General features: G+C 36.1%; 1 protein-coding gene and 1 long non-coding RNA gene across 8 annotated transcripts in view; one reads left to right on the forward strand and one right to left on the reverse strand.

Moving 5' to 3' along the window:
- The window catches only part of CAH3 (Carbonic anhydrase 3), a 107,022-nt gene that overhangs the window by 13,869 nt on the left and 78,068 nt on the right, over positions 1-15,085 (forward strand). The window lies entirely within an intron of this gene.
- Positions 6,958-9,451, reverse strand: LOC137248351 (uncharacterized). The gene is made up of 4 exons (XR_010952160.1): positions 8,149-9,451; positions 7,637-7,938; positions 7,414-7,573; positions 6,958-7,217 (listed from the first exon to the last, which is right to left on the reverse strand). It is a non-coding gene; the product is annotated as an uncharacterized lncRNA (long non-coding RNA).

Consider the following 15,085-nt stretch of genomic DNA (forward strand, 5'->3'; position numbering starts at 1 on the left):
AAGGTAAGAATCTCAAAAATGCATTTGGTTTTAGGACGCCAGAAGACAAAGTTGTATCAGTATACCTAAAGTGAGCCTACAGGTCCCTCTTTGCAATGGTAAGAGCTACTTTGTAAGCCGAAGGTTGTAGCATTTTCACATGATCTTCGATGATTTACAGCCCGCGCTTGGTTCCACCATTTCCTGCTTGTTCGATCCTATGCACCTCTATTCCCCTTCTCCTGCTATCTCATCCGTTTTTATACTCAGCTGAGCAGAGCTCACAGAGTATATTAACTTTGTTCGCATAACGGATAGATATAGACTTCTCTATATCAAAATGATCTAGGTGAAAAAAGAAATTCATTTAGCCATGTCCGTCCGTCCGTCTGTCCGTCCGTCAGTAAACACGATAACTTGAGTAAATTTTGAGGTATCTTGATGAAATTTGGTATGCACGTTCCTGGGCGCTCATCTCAGATCGCTATATAAAACGAACGAAATCGGACTACAACCACGCCCACTTTTTCGATATCGAATATTTCGAAAAACCGAAAAAGTGCGATAATTCATTACCAAAGACGGATAAAGCGATGAAACTTGGTAGGTGCGTTGGCCTTATTACGGAAAACAGAAAATTAGTAAATTTTGGGACAACGGGCGTGGCACCGCCCACTTTTAAAAGAAGGTAATTTAAAAGTTTTGCAAGCTGTAATTTCGCAGTCGTTGAAGATATCATGATGAAATTTGGCAGGAACATTACTCCTATTACTATATGTGTTCTAAATAAAAATTAGCAAAATCGGATGACGAACACGCCCACTTTAAAAAAATTTTTTTTTAATGTCTCATTTTAACAAAAAATTTAAAATCTTCACAGTATATACATAAGTAAATTATGCCAACATTCAACTCCAGTAATGATATGGTGCATCACAATACAAAAATAAAAGAAAATTTCAAAATGGGCGTGGATTCGCCTTTTTTCATTTAATTCGTCTAGAATATTTTTAAGGCCATAAGTCGAACAAAAATGTACCAATCCTTCTGAAATTTGGTAGGTGCATAGATTCTATGACGATAACTGTTTTCTGTGAAAATGGCCGAAATCGGTTGAAGCCACGCCCAGTTTTTATACACAGTCGACCGTCTGTCCTTCCGCTCGGCCATTAACACGATAACTTGAGCAAAAATCGATATATCTTTACTAAACTTAGTTCACGTACTTATCTGAACTCACTTTATCTTGGTATAAAATTTGGCCGAAATCCGACTATGACCACACCCACTTTTCCGATATCGAAAATTACGAAAAATGAAAAAAAATGCCATAATTCTGTACCAAATACGAAAAAAGGGATGAAACATGGTGATTGGATTGGTTTTTTGACGCAAAATATACATAACTTTAGAAAAAACTTTGTAAAATAGGTGTGACACCTACCATATTAAGTAGAAGAAAATGAAAAATTTCTGCAGGGCGAAATCAAAAGCCCTTGGAATACTGTTCGTGGTATGACATTTATACATAAATTAGCGGTACCCGACAGAAGATGTTCTGGGCCACCCTGGTCCACATTTTGGTCGATATCTCGAAAACGCCTTCACATATACAACTAAGGGCTACTCCCTTTTAAAACCCCCTATAATACCTTTAATTTGATACCCATATCGTACAACACACATTCTAGAGTCCCCCTGGTCCCCTTTTATGGCGATATCCTGAAATTTCGTCCACCTATAGAACTATGGCGCACTCCCTTTTAAAATACTCTGTAATATCTTCCATTTGAAACCCATGTCACACATTCCAGGGTTACCCTAGGTTCATTTTGCTAAATGGTGATTTTTCCTTATTTTGTCTCCAAAGCTCTCAGCTGAGTAAGTAATGTTCGGTTACACCCGAACTTAGCCTTCCTTGCTTGTTTCATTTTCATCTGTTCCCATATACCCAGGGACCCAATATAGATCTAAATTTCTTCCTATCCCGATTCTTTCCAAGGATTGCTTAGACTCTAGCACATTTTTAGATGTTGTTCTATAACAGACTGTTGTCTTATTTGGTGCTTGGCTGTCAATGTAAAAAGTGACGCGGCTGCAGTTTAAACTATTTCCGACGTGTATCGCCTCGTCTGCCATTTGAGCGCCCTTGCGCCAACCTTCGCCTTCTATTGTGACACTAAGAGACACATCAAAGCACAGGCAGCGCCCAATATTTGAAGACATAATACTACTATGACCGAATGGTCTGTGCTCAAGCTGGCCGAGGAATTGAGTTTCGTTGCAGTTTTAAACTGTTTGTTCTTCGTCACCAGGTCTACAGGTGAAATGCTCAATATGGTATACAGTGCAGCGATCGGTGTTGTTTACAGGGCTTCCGTTATGCTTCTCCTCCACGTTGAGCTTCCATTTTAACTTACCATCTAGAACGATTCCTACATATTTTGTACAAGGTTTCTCCTACAGAGTCACCCCTCCTAGCATAGGCTTACCCCAATTCGGGACCTTATACCTCGTAATAAACAATACCGTATACGTCTTCTTCGCGTAAGCGCTCAACCCGACATTAGATGTCCAGGTATATATGGTGCACGCATTTGTGTTTTGGTGCACTCATTTTTTATACACATCTATCAGCCTCTCAAAGGCCTTGAGCCGAAATGATGTTCCTCTTATGGGTCTATAATATTTGGTATAAATATGACTGATTTTCCCGGCTTTAGTAGGAAAACGACACGAGCAATTAACCAAGAGTTGGGTACATGATTCAGTTTTATGCACCCGTCGAACATTATTTTAAGCCACTCCTCTTCTGCATCATCTCCCGATGCGAAATGTGTACCGAACAGTGCTCCAAGGAACTCTTCACTACTACATGACCATTCCCGCTCTCTTTCTTTATTAGTCCATGGAATATTTTTCGCCTTTCCTCAACTGCGCTGTTTCTCTGGACCACTCGATGTCCGCATAGACATTTTTCTGTGAATTTCTGGCTTGTATATACTCAACAGATCCGTCACCTTTGTCAGCATACATTTTTTTTTACCTTTCCTCTAAAAATACATGCTCCCGCATGGTGGCTTTGCTTTTACTCGAATCTTCTTAGGTGTCAAGCTCTGTTATATGCAGTCTTGACTATTCCTGGATGTTGGCCCAATATATGATAGGACTTTTGTTTGGTAGGTCATGAAAAAACGTTAAAAATCAAAATCGAAAAAAACGAAAAAAAAAATGAAATTTCGCAGGCTCGAAAATAATTTTTTTGGGTATGCGTAGTGGAACTTTTTTTCCTGAGCCCAAATCCTATCGAAAAATCGATAGCGCGATATCGGTTAACTTTCGTCCATACAAATCGACACACCCTAATATTGATATCATTAATCTTCTATTAATCTATGTATACCAATAATATTAGAAGGTATGGCGAGTTGCAAGTCTTCCCAAATTTTGGCTTTGCTATTTATGAAAGAAAAAGTAATTGTGGTATTCTCGTCCGCCTGATTATTTATGTATAGTGTATTTTGTTTCTATGTGTACACTGCGTTAAAAATATATTCACCTTAACAGATAAGCTGATAACCAGGCTCACGTGAATGTCTCCAATATTTAATTAACTCAACAACTTTTATTTGCTTTAATGTTTGCGCATTGTTTGCTTTGACACTTTATGTACTTAGGTACAGATGTACTCCAAAAGCCTGCATGATAAACGCCGTAAAGCTCGTTAATTCTTTTCGAATGTAATTAAATGATAGCCGAAAAAACGTTAACGCTATTTTTACAAAACTGTTTTTTTTTGCATATTAATTTCAATTTGTATTTAACATTTATAATGAAAAAAACTGAGGTAAGTTTTTGATTGAACAAGTAGGAGGAGAGTGAGTGGTGTTACATATACATATATTTACACCAGTAGGATTTATTATTTTTTTATTTATTTATTTACTATATTAAAGTCAACACAGACACAAAGCGGTCGACTACTGGATACAAGATACAGCACAAATAATAAGAAAAAACATAAGTGTAAAAACAAATTTTAAAATAAAAAACAAAATTATAAACAATAAAATTAATTAAGTTAAATTTTAATTTTAATCAATATCTAAATGAAATTAATATTGAAATACAAATTGACATCTTATTAAAAATCTTTGAAAAATATCAAGCCAGACGTGAGAGTATTTCCTTACGGATAGCAGCAACGGAATATTCAAAACTAATACAGTTCATTATAGCGCGAGCACCAATTGCGAAGAGGGCTAAATTTGGCAAAATTTCGCCGGAGAATGGGTAAATGAAAGAGAGCATAGTGTCTCGAAGTTCTCGCAGGAACAGAAAAATTTAGGCTGCTCACAAGGTCAGTGGAGTTTATCTCTCCGATAATCAGTTTATGAAGGAACATTACCCCGAGTAATTTTCTTCTATTCTCTAAAGATGGCAAACTAATGAGCAGAAGTCTATTTCTATAAGGCGGGAGATGAGAATTTTATTCCCAGTTAAGACCACGTAATGCGAAGATTAGAAACTGCTTCTGTACCGATTCAATTCGATCTATATGATTTGTATATCCCGGAGACCAAATACAGGAGCAATAATCTTAGTATTGGGCGTACCAATGATATATAAAGGGTCTTGGTTAGATAAGGATTGTCGATTTCTTTAGCCCATCATTTAATAAATCCAAGTACACCCGATGCTTTGTTTATGATAGATGAAATATGCATGTTAAAGCTCAGTTTCGCGTCAAAAAGAACACCTAGCTCACATACTACAGATATACGCTCCAAGGGAGCGCCACCTAGCACATAGGACTTTAAAACTGGGTGGACTCTATGAAATGTCATTAGTTTACATTTGCAACAGTTCAAAACTAGTAGATTTACTGTACACCATAATTGAAATAAGTAAATCGGCCTGAAGTAGATCCAAACGAGAAGAGTCGGAAGGGAAGTATGTATAGCATAGTTTTACATCATCTGCATACATTCGAGCTCGGGAATACGAAATAACCTTAGGTAAGTCATTTATGAAGAGTGTAAAAAGTAATGGACCCAAATGGATGTCCTGAGGCACACCAGAAGTTACTTCTATCAACTCAGAGAGACTGTTTTTGAACATAACTCTCTGGGTTCTATTTAAAAGATAGCTGCGTTTTTCGGCTTTTTTAGTTTCGACCTTTAATTTTTCGACATATCGTACCATACCCACACAGCAATTGAAGAAGCCATCGAGAGAACTGTAAAAAATAGGAGTTGCTGACTCGATATCATTACAAGCGTAAAGATCCGACCAGTCATGGGTAGAAATAAGATAATTCAGCATATTAAAATTTGCCTTATAAAAACATCTTGATCGAAAACTAGGTTTTCCTTTTGCTGCATCAAACAACACAGGCTGAGCATAATCGAGCATTATCTGCTACAAATGTTTACCAACACATAGACTAAATGAGTCCAATGAAGTGTTACCAGAAGTTTGCTCAACGATCAAACTGCAAAACCCTATCAGAAACCAGGACCTTTGTTGTAAAATAACTCCGTGTTGTTGGCAAATACTAGAAGCTTTCTAGGACCCATGCTACTTGCTGCTTCTAGATCTGACAACTGTGCCACTCCTAATAGCTGAGTCTTAGCATTTTGAGCTTAGGGAACGGACGCAAAATATGCTCAATCGTTTTCTGCTCTAACCCGAGCGCGGGACACGGCCGCAAAACGTACTGCAGCCCTTTTCTCTTTCAAATGAAAATTGTTTATGAAAGGAACACACAAATATACGAGACATACGAGAAGAAAGCACGGGGTTACATTATTTTCAGAAAAGAAAAAGCCACAAGATTGTAAGACCTGCACATGATCTTCGACACTTCGCAGCCCCGCTCTTCTTTTCACGCCTTTCCCACTGGGTCGATCATGCGCATCTCTTTTCTTTTTTGATCTCGCCCAATCTGATTGGAACATTTACGGTACAAGCTTCGAGCAAAGCGCCGTTTTTAGTTATCTCGACCGCTTTCTAATTTCCATCTATTCCCATATGTCCAGTGACCAAAGAATATGTATGTTTCTCCCTATCCCGATTCCTTACAGAGATTGCTTACACTCTAACACCCTTTGAGATGTTGTTCTATAAGAGACTATGACCTTTATTTCTGCTTGGCTGTCAATGTAAAAATTTACGCGGCTGCAGCTTAAGTTCTTTTCCACCAGTGTTAATACTGCGCAGCATACCGCGCACCCTACTCCTTCCATTACTTGAAAACCATCGGTATACACGTATATCGCCTAGTCCGCTATTTGAGCGCCCTTGCGCCAAGCTTTCGCCGCTATCGTGGCTCTAAGAGACCAATCGAACCGCAGGTACGGGACTAGGTACCTAGTCGGTCAGTCTAACATTTGATTACCAACAGGTAAGAAATAATTAAACTGACTCAAATAAGTTTGCAGGTTGTCAATGTATATCGCAAACATATTTCTTTTGTGTGATAACCCAGCGGACCAAATGCTCACAAATGATACCACATTTGAGCGATTTACGATATTTAACCGGATAAAACTCTCGCAAACGCTTCTGAAAACGATACCAATATGATTCATATGTCGTTCAGTTTGTGGCAGTGAAAGTATTGTTTACGATAGTCGCAACAAATAAAGCTACCGAGTTTTAAGTAATATTTTTTATATACTTTTTTGATACTTCTGCGTAGTCGGATGAAATATTTCATTTGATTCATTTTCAACTCAAAATTGATACTAAAAAACTGTTTTCCCTAGTCGGAAACAATATTAAATAAGTATCAAAAAGGATATTACAAAATGATCACAAGAAATAGGATGTGCGAATTTTTCAATTGTTCCTTTTCACGTTGTGTTCCCCTATATTAAATGCAGTGAGGCACACTCAAAAAAATAGAGACTTCCGAATATGCATGGTGTTTAATTTCAGATTTTTATTAATTCTGTTTTTTATAAAAAAACAGTTTGTAGTTCATATAACAATATTATTTTTATTAATTTATGTATTTTATTTCACTTTTTATTATTAAGTGTGTTTAATAAAAATAACTAAATAAATTAAATTAATTCAATTAAAAAAATCACTAAGTTCTAAGTTTTTTTGACTCCGATTTGACTGTTCTGGTTACGCGTTCTGCAGCGTATTGGAAAAATTTTTGCGTTAATCTATCAAAATCATTGTCTCCTAGTGCGAACTTCTGTTTGAATGCATCTATAAATATAAAACTGAAAAATATAATTTAATAAAGTAAAATAAATAATTAATTAAACTCTTTGGTTTATGTAAAATATAGATTGAAATAGAAAAAGTAGGCTGAAATTTAGAACTGTTTTACGAATATAAATAATAGTAAAATTATTAATATAAAAACTAATAAAATAAATTAATATTGACACAGAAAGTTGTAAAAATTATACTCACGGCGTATGGCTAGTGTTGTGAGAAATCCTCTTACACATTTTTTTGTGTCGGTTCCATGCCAGGAACACGTTTTTGCCAGTTCATCCGTCATTATTTGACGCCAGCAGCCCCTTATAAATTTATCAAAAGTTTTCTCTGCGCTAGTTACTAACTCGACAACCTTGAGCAAATGAAAACTACATTTTTATCATATCAATTGAAAAATTACGTATAAATTTTATACCAAATCTTTAAAGGTTTTTTCATTTTTAAGACTTTCTTCCAATACCGCAAAGTCTTCGTAAGTGTTAAGAGGTGATACTGGCAGTACCACTTTTGGCCTGTGTGCCTCTCCACAAATTCGAGCCTTTATTATTGCAATTTCATTTCTTAAAGAAATCAATTCGGCACCCTGTCGATCAATTTTACACGTCAACTGATCAATTTTATTCGCTCTTTCCTGTTGAGTTTCAAACATTTTCTTTGTTACATTTAACATTTCTTGAAAAAACTTGTTTTGATTGCTTGCAGGCCTATTAGATATATCTGAAAATATATAATAATGCAATCTAAATGTTTATGTTACGTATAACGTATAATATAGATAAAAAATGGGCTTATTCATAATCAAAATAAAGTAGGTATTTAGTTGGTGGTAGTTAAATCATTTTATTGAAAGCTGCAACTAAATTTTGTACCTGCGTTATTTTTGTTTTAAATACGCGCTGATATGCAAATATTTATGTATTATATTACCTGTGAGTATGTAATTTTCGCTGCTAACTCCGTTTTCGCCGCCATCCAAAATAAAATTGTACGAATTAATATTTTGTTAGTTCTGTAATTAGTCGATGTATGCCGCTATCTTCAAAATGAAAAATTTTCCCTGAGACTTTATCTACATTATGACGTACTACGTTTGGGCCGAAATTAAATTGTTTTGAGGAAAATATGCCAACAAAGGTGGAGTTAATTGGAAAAGTAAAAAACGGCTCCAAGTCAACAACTAACTGGCTATACAAAGTCGTATTTTCAATTTTAATTATTTTGTAAATAGCATATTTGCTCCCATCTTTAACGTAATAAAATCGATTTCTGTCCTTCACATCGAAATACCAGTGTTTATAGGATATTTTGCTATTAGAACCATTGAACTTTAAAGTCTTTTCTTTGAGGACGACGTTTAACAAACTGCGCTCAACAATCCTATTGTATAGTTGCTTCAGGGTATAGCTAGAATTTTTCACCATTGTTTTTAGATGTCCCAAGAAGTTCTCGAAAGGAAAGCAGCTTATGGTCTGAAGGGAACCAAACCGAAGCGTTTGTTGGCTTAGATGAGTTAGACAACGAAAATTAAATGTTAGCATTGAAACCATATAAAAAGAGGGGACTCGGCTTACAAAGTCATCTAATAAACTCGATGCGAGGGAGTTTTGCGTAACGCAGTATTCGGTGTGAAGGAGAAGCCTAATTCCTAAGCTGAGTAGAAGAAAATGATTGTATAAGGAAGTATCTAAAATACCTCTCAATACTATAGGTCCAGTATATAATAAAAAAGTACGAAGCTCAGTAGCCTTAAATCTCATAACATTATCAAGGGATCTTACTTCTCTATTGAACTCTCTGGGTAAAAATTTTTTTAAATGCTCAAGCTTATTATTCAATGAAGATAACGAGTGCCTACTTAAAGAAAACTTATGACATTTTGTTATCCTTAAAGCTACTAGGATCGATTTCATAACACCAAGACAAACAACATGCATGTAATCTAAGGGAAATTGATTAACCATATCTATTGGCAATTTTTCAAGGGCTAGTTCGGCTTGTATATTGTGGTGATCTTGTTGCAGGCGACTGCGGAAGCCTTCATTTGTTCGTGGTAGATTACATGATTTTCTAAAAATTCTTCGGCCGCTAAAACTTTCACCCTTCTGAACACAAAGATTGCATGAAAAAAACCCTGAGTGATATTTCACACCCAAAATAAAGGCGCGGGCTGGTGCATCGCAAATAAATGCTCTTACTTCTATTTGAAATATTCTATCTTGAAACATCTCAACTAAATTTCCCAATTCGTGAACAAATTCTTCTAAATATGCGTTGGGATCACACGGCTTTGTGTAACCTGCATATATTCCAGCTACTAAAACTTGCTTTGTTCCATTAACGTTAATTAGAATGGGCCAAGTTTCTAATTTTGTACTTTTATATAACGGTAGACCATCTATATTGATATTTAAACTTATTATGGAAGATAAATAAGTGAAGTTCATCAGAAAATCAGTTAATGCATCTTTTATGCCATAATGCACGTACTCCCCCGGCGCTACAATTCGTTTCAGACAGACACGAGGAGTGCATTTCAAAGTACGAACATCTTTGGGTAGGTTTGGAATTTTTTCACTCAAGAGCTTGATCAAATCACTACCTGTGACCTTGCTGATGTTGTTAATGGACAACCACTGCGCTAACCGAGTATTGAAATCGATTTCACTAAAGTCACTTGGACTGTCATTATCTATAGATACAGCTTCAGTGACAGGTGAATTTAATTCGATTTCACTCTCAATATTTTTATTATCTAATTTCCCCTGCATTCCGTCTAACATGCCTCGCCCCGCAAATATATTCTCTTCCCTTCCTTTTAGGAGGCATTATTGAATAAAACAAAAATATGTAAAATCACGTTTGTACTTACTTTCCACTTAACTATATGCGTATAATAAATAATTTAAAAAATTTTTAAATAATTTTTCGAACACAGCACTCAACTATTCACTTTCGCGGATATCATTCAACTAAACAATTGTTTTATTTCTTATTTTTGCGCTGCGCATCGATATGAGAAATAACGCTACATACGAAATTATTAACCGTTATTTTGTCTGCAATTTGGTCTTTGTCACAAAACACGTGTTGCAAATCTCATAAGAAAGTTTTTGCGTCACAAAAATTAGAATCGTTATTTGCTTGCTTGCTAGTATTCCTGCAAACATTATGCGAGTGATATGCGGTAAATAAATTTTCTATCGCTTTTTGATCGCGTACGAGCTTATTTACAGGTTTTTTGCGATAAAAATAAAGTTTCTATTTTCCTTTGTTCAGATATGAGCTCACTTCTGAGCATTTTGCGAAAGTCTCGCAAATTAATCGAACTTGGTCCGCTGGGAAGGCTTGGAGCCATTTTTACACAGAGACACATTTCATTCTTCACCGAGCCCACTCCGCATTTAGGTGATTAAATTTTGAATTTCCCTACATATCAGTACAATTTGATTACTCTTTCTGACTAAATAATTAGTTATCATACAATTGAACAAAAGAAATAATCAAATATGAATACTTTTGATGATCAAAAACTGAAAATCATTTTTCGATCACTTTTTGGAATCATTTTTGAAGTCCTTTGATGATTACATTTTAATATTTCATAAAAATCAACAAAAGGAATAATCAATTATGAATACATTTGATGATCAAAAACTGAATATTATTTTTCAATCACATTTTGGAATCAGATTTGAATCAAATGTGTTTATTTTAGGTGATCAAAAATGTATAATCATTTTTCAATTAGCTTTCTGAATCTTTTCCGACTATCTTTGTTGACTGAACAATAAATTTTATACTTGTTAAAATTTTACTTTTCATTGAAAATCATATTTTTTTCATGTGCACACATTTTTTCAATCATGAAGTTAGAAAAAATATATAAATTTTTTTTATTTATACAAAAGATATTGTAAATGCTGCTCGTAACCGAAGATGTCCCCAATCGTTTCTCCACCTTCAGCTTCCCAGAAAATACATAATGATTGGTCAATACTTAGGTTGTGAGCTATTTGAACCCCAGGTAAGTGAAACTATCTTGACATACCTGGATACGGCTTCAACATCCCGTATCGTATCCGTATTTTAAAATAAAGATTTTGGATGTTGTAGTCACAGGTGTATATCGGTCAAGTTTGTTTGCGTGTTACCTGTGGTTCGAATAGCTCACTTTCGCATGCTTTCTTCCACGGATGAAATAAGATTATTATGTAGTATCTTATTTTGAATGAGATATGGAGAATAAATGCATGATAATCGCATTCAAAAATGATTGAAAAATCTCAACCAAAACGATTGAAATATGTTCACGAATATGCTCAGAAAATGACTGTGAAAAGCAGTCAAATATTACTCTAAATCTATTAAAGCCATGAGTCAATCCCAAGAGGTTTGCTCGACAGACACATTTTTTGACAATTGCAGCCATTTTTCTCCCGAATCGAATTGACATTCGTTAACTGTGTTGTTTCTTTGCGAATTTTCGAAAAATATTAGTAGTAGAAATAGGAAGCAACCAGTTTACAAATACCCGATAAGTACTGAACTGCACAATTCTTTAGAACATTTTTTTTTAATTTTCTGATGAATTTATTAACTATGCCGTGATCTATTAGTGTGGGTGAACATAGGGGTTTTATGAAAAGTACGGACACCAAGGAATCGTGCACTTTGTAAACCTATGAACATACGCAACCTAAACCAAATAAAAATTCATCGTTCAACGTCAAAAACTCGACTAGTAAACCGATTCGCGTAAAAATGTCATTAGTAATTGAGCACGTTGACTTATTCATTCCGTATGTTCGGAACATATGTCTCCATTTAAGAATTTGTGAAATCGTTTTACATTTGGAATATTATGTATATACTTATTTGGAATATTCGGACCCCGTGAGGTAGTATCGAATGAACGTATTCCGAATATTCTAAATTAACGGTTTATCCGAAACGTTTCCACTTAATACTTAACGGAAAAGAGCTTTCCGAAATTTCAGAATAAAAAGGTGAATACGACCTGTGTAGCAGGGTCGCCCAAAAGCTTAACTCTTCTGTCAAAGTATAGGTAGGAATATAAAGTTCTAAGACAATAAGCCATTTTCTATTATTTTTGTTTTTGTCAGTTCATTGCGGCTGCTGAGTAGCGTATCACCCCATGTCGGCTGCCTGTTCAAAATGCTATCTCAAAATATTTTTCAAAAATTTCAATTCAGGATTTGTCACAAAACCGCCCTATATTAGAGTTAGATTTCAAGAACGCTTCATCTTAGAATATTTTTCATTAACAAATTCAGGCACTTTCATATGAATAGAATTTATAAGTGAGCGCATATGGGAGTGCTATGAAATTTTTTCTTTATATTGAAAGTGTGAATTTGTATATGTGCCTATTCTTCAGAGTAAAACAAAAACAAAAGTGCATTGGGGTTAATCAGTTTTGTTGTAGAAGCAAATTTATTAGGTATTCATTCGACTATGTAGATTTTGTGGTTTATATTGTGTTTAGGTAAATGTTGGGGCACCGAAATATAGAGGTAGTGTGCTGGCCTGCCAGGTTTAAGGTTTGACCAAAGTGTATTATGTTATGCTATGTTATCTGTCATGAACAGGCATTGACAGGCACTCTGTCTATAAGGAGTGATCGAAACAGATGCAGTACAGACGTCTATGCCTTAAATTCCACACTTCTTAGCCTTCGGATGGAAGCTCTATCTTGATGCTTCTCACGAAGAATTCATTTGCCTCTGCAGATGCCGTTCGTAGTCGGCATTAAACCGGCAGGTTTCGTCCTGTCAATCTGTAAGAAAAACTAAAAAGCATCATACAACAAATGGAAAAGGCTCGGCCTTAATCACCTTGTAAGTATATAACGCCAAAATGTTGCTTTCATTAAGTATTTGTTGATGCTTGAAAACGACAGCTGTTTAAGCTTTACGTTAGTTACTTAATATTTGTCATTGTTTGTTTTGTAGAATAAATATTTGAACACGCTTTCAAGTTAAACTTTATTAGATTTCTTACTAAAAAGTTTAGGTACACAATTATTATTACGTAGAGTTTACGATTTATTCTCGAACACAAGCGAGATTTTCGAGAGCCGAGAAATCGAGAACTCAAATTCTCGCGACATTCTCGTGTCTCGAAGCACTCGTAAATATCGCGAGCTTCTCGACATAAACTTGGTTTTTTTTACTTCAGAATTTTTTGTTGATTATATTTCTTTCCAATGACATTTAACTCAAAACATTTATTATACCTACAATTTTGTTCTCAATATTTTATTTTTTTTTAACGAGACATCGAGAACAAGGCTTCTTGCGAGATTCTCGAATCTCCAAATACTCGTAATACTCGCGAGCCTCTCGACTTTAAATTCTCGCGAGATTCTCGAATCTCGACATACTCGTAATACTCGCGAGCTTCTCGACTTTCAATTCAGTCGCTGCATTGGCAGTATTCTATACATTTTGGTGCTTTTAGTTGTGGTTTTGTGGAAATTTTCGCTTGTGCTCCAGAAGAAATCATAAGCTCTATATACAACAGCCGATGAATCGATTAAATTGAATGCCGAGAAGCTCGCGAGCAACTAGCTTGCGTGACTGTCTTGAAACTGGACTCCTTTTATCTTTTAAAAGCAGGGGTTTCGCCTTCCGTCAGTCGCTGTCTCTTCATTCCGCCTGGATTTACATACCCGTTGCAGCATTGAGGGTTTCTGGCGTCAAATCTTATGACCTTATGTCTCTCGATCGGATGGGTCGACAATAACTGGACTATTCTTATTGCCGATTTGTACTATGAGAGGGCTTTCATACTCTGTCTACTTGGTAGTTCTCTGGAGTAGCCTCACCGAACTTATTGACTTTCCGCTAACTTCGCTCTCTACGTTTTAGCCATGGCTTGTAGCGATGTCATCCACCAAAGCTTACGACTCTCAGTCGGACACCCCAGCGGGATAGGCTTAGAATATACCCGCGGCAGGTATGCCTGTCGTAAGGGGCGACTAAAATACCAAATTAATTCAAGGGGTTGTGTAGCGCAACCCTTTGAGGGGGTTGCGAGCGCAATATAAAGCTTCTCCAACCCAATTGTCAGTCTTACCTACCCGTGGCGAATCCTGTTTCTTTAACAGCCGAAGCTCTCGCGGCCCCAATTTCCTCATGGATCTGGGGGGTGGGAGGGCGGTATGGCCTAGAGGGTTTCATATGGCCATACCAAATCGTTCCCGAGATGGTGCTTGTTACCGTAACATACCGGATCTGCATTCGGCAAAGGACCATCAACATCGATAATACTCCCCAAGGCTTTCGGTGAGTGTCCTTATCACTACAACAACAACAACAACTCTCAGTCGGATGGATGAAGATTCAGTTTCGTGTTAAAAGAACTCGTCCGTTTATATTGTAGCGAATGTTTACATCACTAGGCTGTTAGTAAATAATCACGCAACAACAAAAACATGAAGCAGCCATTCTTATATACATGTCCACACACACATGTAGTCATCAGCCGAAGAGTTACACATGCACACGCCTATGGCTATAAACTACAAATATACACGTATATAGCTCGTAACCAAGCATGAGCTACAAGAGTTCTAGGAGGTGAAACGTCTAAGCCGTTGAAGAAATATGCGGATAAGGCAACAGAGCGCATAAAAGCAGCGCAAGCTAATCAGTTTGATTTAAACACGGTATCAGTTGAAAAGTGAAGTATAATTATACTACTCCCAAAGTAGTATAATAAAGACCATTTTGCAATACGGAATTTTGGAGTGATTTATTCAACAGTTTAGCGATTCGAACGTTTGCAGAAGGTTTCAAATAAGCGGAATTTCCCAAAATTATTACAATATTATACTTTTTCA

The sequence above is a fragment of the Eurosta solidaginis genome, chromosome 4, assembly GCF_040869045.1.
Source record: "Eurosta solidaginis isolate ZX-2024a chromosome 4, ASM4086904v1, whole genome shotgun sequence".
NCBI lineage: Eukaryota > Metazoa > Arthropoda > Insecta > Diptera > Tephritidae > Eurosta > Eurosta solidaginis.